Source organism: Manis pentadactyla, chromosome 9, assembly GCF_030020395.1.
Source record: "Manis pentadactyla isolate mManPen7 chromosome 9, mManPen7.hap1, whole genome shotgun sequence".
Lineage (NCBI taxonomy): Eukaryota > Metazoa > Chordata > Mammalia > Pholidota > Manidae > Manis > Manis pentadactyla.
Window position 1 is genome coordinate 79,249,854 of NC_080027.1, and position 6,000 is coordinate 79,255,853.

Genomic DNA, 6,000 nt, shown 5'->3' on the forward strand with positions numbered 1-6,000 from the left:
ATCGGGAAAATGCAAATTAAAACAACCTCACACCAGTTAGGATGGCCAACATCGAAAAGACTAAGAACAACAAATGCTGCTGAGGATGCGGAGAAAGGGGAACCCTCCTACACTGCTGGTAGGAGTGGAAACTACTTCCACCATTGTGGAAAGTAATAAGGAGGTTCCTCAAAAAACTAAAAATAGAAATACCATTTGACCTGGGAATCCCACTCCTAGGAATTTTCCCAAAGAAAACAACTTCTCAGATTCAAAAAGACATATGCACCCATACGTTTATAGCAGCACAATTTACAATAGCCAAGATATGGAAGCAACCTAAGTGTCTATCAGTAGATGAACTGATAAAGAAGAGGTGGTACAAATACAGAATGGAATACTATACAGCCATAAGAAAGAAACAAATCCTACCATTTGCAACATCATGGATGGAGCTAGAGGGTATTATACTCAGTGAAATAAGTCAGGCAGAGAAAGACAAACACCAAATGATTTCCTTCATTGGTGGAGTATAACAACAAAGCAAAACTGAAGGAACAAAATAGCAGCAGACTCACAGACTCCAGGAAGGGACTAGTGGTTAATAAAGGGGAGGGGTGAGAGAAGGCAGGTGGGGAGCAAAGGAGAAGGGGATTGTGGGGTATTATGATTGGTGCACATGGTGTGTGTGGGGTCTCAGGGAAGATAATGTAGCACAGAGAAGACAAATAAGGACTCTGTGGCATCTTCCTAACCTGATGGACAGTGACTGCAATGGGTATAGGGGGGACTCGAAAATAAGGGTGAATGTAATAACCACATTGTTTTTCTTGTGAAACCTTCACATGAATGTATATCAACATACATTAATAATAGTATAAAAAAGTGTGTATCAATAACACATTAATAAAAAAGAAAAATGTTATTCTGAATCATTTTTTCATAACAATCCTCTATATACAATTCCCTGTAGCCCAAAGAAAAATGAATAAATAATTACTCCTATCATAGGATTGCTGTTACTATAAGTGACAATGTAAAACATTTAGCACAGTCAAGAGCACATGCAAAATGGAATATGGCCCTGAGGAGGACTAAAGATGGCAGTGTGAGAGGTGAGACAGAAGCTTCCTCCAAAAACCACATATAATATGAAAATATAATTAATACAACTAATCCTGAGAAAGCAACAGGAAAGAGGACTGCTCTAGACTGTATACACATGGAGAAAAGAACAGACCTCATGGAACAGGGTAACATACCAAAGCTGTGGCCCAGCAGAACCCAAGCCCTTCCCCTACCCCAGCACACTGGTGGCAGGAGGAAGAGAAACAGAGCAGAGAGGGAGCAGAGGCCTGGGTCTGCTAAATACCTAACTCCGGAGATCTTCTCTGGGAGCACAAACATACATTTCATGATGCTTTCTTGATACTCACATGAATATGGGGTTGGAAAACTAAGACAGGCAGAATTCCTGGAGAGACTGAGATTCCAGCCACTTGTGGAAAGTAGGGATCCATATTCGACTGCTCTAGGACAAAAGCTTATACCTGTGTGCTCGGCCAACTGATTCAGGCAGTGGAGAGAAGCATAGCAGCCAGGAAGCTGGAAACAGCTCTTCCCTCCACCCAGGCACCAATACCACACCCCTGTGACCCCTGACATTGCTTCAGGGATGGAGCAGGTCCAGAGAAGACAGCTTCTGGACACTAGAGGGCGCCATATACAAATATGAAATACCAAAAGAACCTGGTCCAGAATAAAATTTAAAAAACTCTGGAGAAAGACTTAGATGACATGGATCTTATGACTCTTCCTGAAAGGGAGTTCAAAATAAAAATCATCAACATGCTAATGAGGTATGGAAAGATATCCAAGAACTCAGGAATGAATTCCGGTCGGAGATCCAATCGTTGAAGAGCACAATGGAGGGTATTAAAAGCAGGTTAGAGGAGATGCTAAATGAAATAGAAACTAGAGAAGAGGAATACAAAGAAGCTGAGGCACAGAGAGAAAAAAGGATCTCTAAGAATGAAAGAATATTGAAAGAACTGTGTGACCTATCCAAATGGAACAATATTTGCATTATAGAGATACCAGAAGAAGAAGAAGAGAGAGAAAGGGATAGAAAGTGTCTTTGAGGAGATAATTGCTGAAAATGTCCCCAATTTGGGGAAAGAAATAGTCTCTCATGCCATGGAGATCCACAGATCTCCCAACACAAGGGACCCAAGGAAGACAACACCAAGACATATAGTAATTAAAAGGGCAAAAATCAAGGATAAGGACATATTGTTAAAAGCAGCCAGAGAGAGAAATAAGATCACATACAAAGGAAAGCCCATCAGGCCAACATCACACTTCTTAGCAGAAACCTTACAGGCCAGAAGGGAGTGGCATGATGTATTTAATGCAATGAAGCAGAAGGGCCTGGAACCAAGATTACTTTATCTGGCAAGATTATCATTTAAATTTGAAGGTTGAATTAAACAATTTCCAGATAAGGAAAAACTAAGAGAATTTAACACCCACAAATAATCTCTACAGTCACTTTTGGAGGGACTGCTATAGATGGAAGTATTCCTAAAGTTTAACAGCTGTACCAGAGGTAATAAAACCACAGCAAAGAAAGAAGAACAGCTAACTACTAAGCATATGCAAAATTAAATTAACTATCCCCAGAGTCAATCAATGGATAGACAAAGAATACAGAATATGATACCTAATATATAAAGAATGGAGGAGGAAGAAAAAGGAGGAGAAAATGTAAGAGCCTTTAGATTGTGTTTGTAATGGCATATTAAGTGAGTTAACATAGAATCTTAGTAAGGAAGTTAACCTTGAACCTAAAGTCTGCAATGGCAATAAGTACATACGTATCGATAATCACCCTAAATTAAAATGGAAAGAATGCACCAATCAAAAGTCGTAAAGTCACTGAATGGATTAAAGAAAAAGACCCACCTATATGCGGCCTACAAGAGACTCACTTTAAACCCAAAGATATACATAGGCTAAAAGTGAAGGGTCAGAAAAAGATATTCCATACAACTAACAGAGAGAAAAAAAGCAGGAGTTGCAGGTACTTGTATCAGACAAAATTAGACTTCAAAACACAGAAAGTAACAAAAGACAAAGAAGGACATTACATAAAGATAAAGGGGTCAATCCAACAAGAAGATATAACCATTATAAATAGCTATGCTCCCACCAGAGGAGCACCCACATATATGAAACAAATACTAACAGAATTAAAAGGGGAAATAGAATGCAACACGTTCATTCTAGGAGACTTCAACAGTCCACTCACTCTGAAGGACAGATCAACCAGACACAAAATAAGTAAGGAGACAGAGGCACTGAACAACACAATAGAACAGATGGACCTAACAGACATCTACAGAACTCTACACCCAAACGCAAGAGAATACACATTCTTCTCAAGTGCACATGGAACATTTTCAATAATAGATCATACAGTAGGCTACAAAAAGAACCTCAGTAAATTCAAAAAGGTTGAATTGGTACCAATCAGAGTATCAGACCACAAAGGTATGAAACCAGAAATAAATTATGCAAAGACTATGAAAAATCCCGCAAACACATGGAGGCTTCACAACATGCTCCTAAGTAACCAATGGATCAGTGACCAAATAAAAACAGTGATCAAACAATACATGGAGACAAATGACAACAATAATTCAACACCACAAAATCTGTGGGACTCAGCCAAGGCTGTGCTAAGAGGAAGGTATATTGCAATACAGGCCTACCTCAAGAAAGAACAGTCCCATATAAGCAGTCTAAACTCACAATTAATGAAACTAGAAAAAGAAGAACAAATAAGGCCCAAAATCAGTAGAAGGAGGGACATAATAAAGATTAGAGCATAAATAAATAAAATCGGCAAGAAAAAAACAATAGAAAGAATCAGTGAAAGCAAGAGCTGGTCCTTCAAGAAAATAAACAAAACAGATGAACCCCTAGGCAGATTTATCAAGAGAAAAAGAGAGTCTACATACATAAACAGAATCAGAAATGATAAAGGAAAAATTACTACAGACACCACAGAAATACAAAGACTTATTAGAGAATACTATGAAAAATTATATACTAACTGGATAACCTAGAAGAAATGGACAAATTTCTAGAAAAATACAGTTTTCCAAGGCTGACCAAGGAAGAAACAGAAAATCTGAACTGACCAATTAACAGCAACGAAATTGAACTGGTAATCAAAAAACTACCTAAGAACAAAACACATGGACCAGATGGCTTCACTGCTGAATTTTATCAAACATTTACTGAAGACCTAATGCCCATTCTCCTTAAAGTTTTCCAAAAAATATAAGAGGAGGGAATACTTCCAAACTCATTTTATGAAGCCAGCATCACTCTAATACCAAAATCAGGCAAAGACCCCACAAATAAAGACAATTACAGACCAATATCCCTGATGAATGTAGATGCAAAAATACTCAACAAAATATTAGCAAACCAAATTCAAAGATACATCAAAAAGATCATGCATCATGACCAAGTATGATTTATTCCAGGGATGCAAGGATGGTACAACATTCAAAAATCCATCAACATCATCCACCACATCAGCAAAAAGAAGGACATAAAGCACATGATCATCTCCATAGATGCTGAAAAACCATTTGACAAAATTTAACATCCTTTCATGATAAAAACTCTCAACAAAATGGGTATAGAGGGCAAGTACCTCAACATAATAAAGGCCATATATGACAAACCCACAGCCAACATTATACTTAATAGCGAGAAGCTGAAAGCTTTCCATTTAAGCTTGGGAACATGACTAGTTTGCCCACTTTCCCCACTTCTATTCAACATCATACTGAAGGTCCTAGCCACAGCAATCAGACAACATAAAGAAATAAAAGACCTCCAGATTGGCCAGGGAGAAGTTAAACTGTCCCTGTTTGCAGATGACATGATATTGTACCTATAAAGCCCTAAAGAATCCACTCCAAAACTACTAGATCTAATATCTAAATTCAGTAAAGTTGCAGGATACAAAATTCATACACAGAAATCTATGGCATTCCTAAATAGTAACAATGAACTAGCAGAGAGAGAAATCAGGAAAACAATTCCATTCACAACTGGATCAAAAAGAATAAAGTACCTAGGAATAAACCTAACCAAGAAGTAAAAGACCTATACTCTGAAAATTATAAGACACTCATGAGAGAAATTAAATAAGATACCAATAAATGGAAACACATCCCGTGCTCATGGATGGGAAGAATTAATATTGTCAAAATGATCATCCTACCTGAAGCAATCTGTAGATTCAATGCAATTTCTATCAAAATATCAACAGCATTCTTCAATGAACTAGAGAAAATCATCCTAAAATTCATATGGAACCACAAAAGACCTCGAATAGCCAAAGCAATTCTGAGAAGGAAGAATAAAGCTGGGGGCATTACGTTCCCCAACTTCAAGCTCTATTACAAAGCCACAGTAATCAAGACAATTTGGTACTGGCACAGGAACAGACCCATAGACCAATGGAACAGACTAGAAAGCCCTGATATAAACCCAACCATATATGGTCAATTAATATATAATAAAGGAGCCATGGACATACAATGGAGAAATGACAAAATGACAGCCTCTTCAAGTGCTGTTGTTGGCAAAACTGGACAGCTACATGGAAGAGAATGAAACTGGATTATTGTTTAACCCCACGCACAAAAGTAAACTCAAAATGGATTAAAGACTTGAATGTAAGTCATGAAAGCATAAAACTCTTAGAAGAAAACATAAGCAAACATCCCCTGAATATAAGCATGAGCAATTTCTTCCTTAACGTTATCTCCTCAAGAAAGGGAACCAAAGCAAAAATGAACTCATGAGAGTACATCAAACTAAAAAGTTTTGGTACAGCAAAGGACATCATCAACAGAATAAAAAAGCATCCTACAGTATGGGAGAATATATTTATAAATGACATATCTGACAAGGGGTTAACATCCAAAATATATA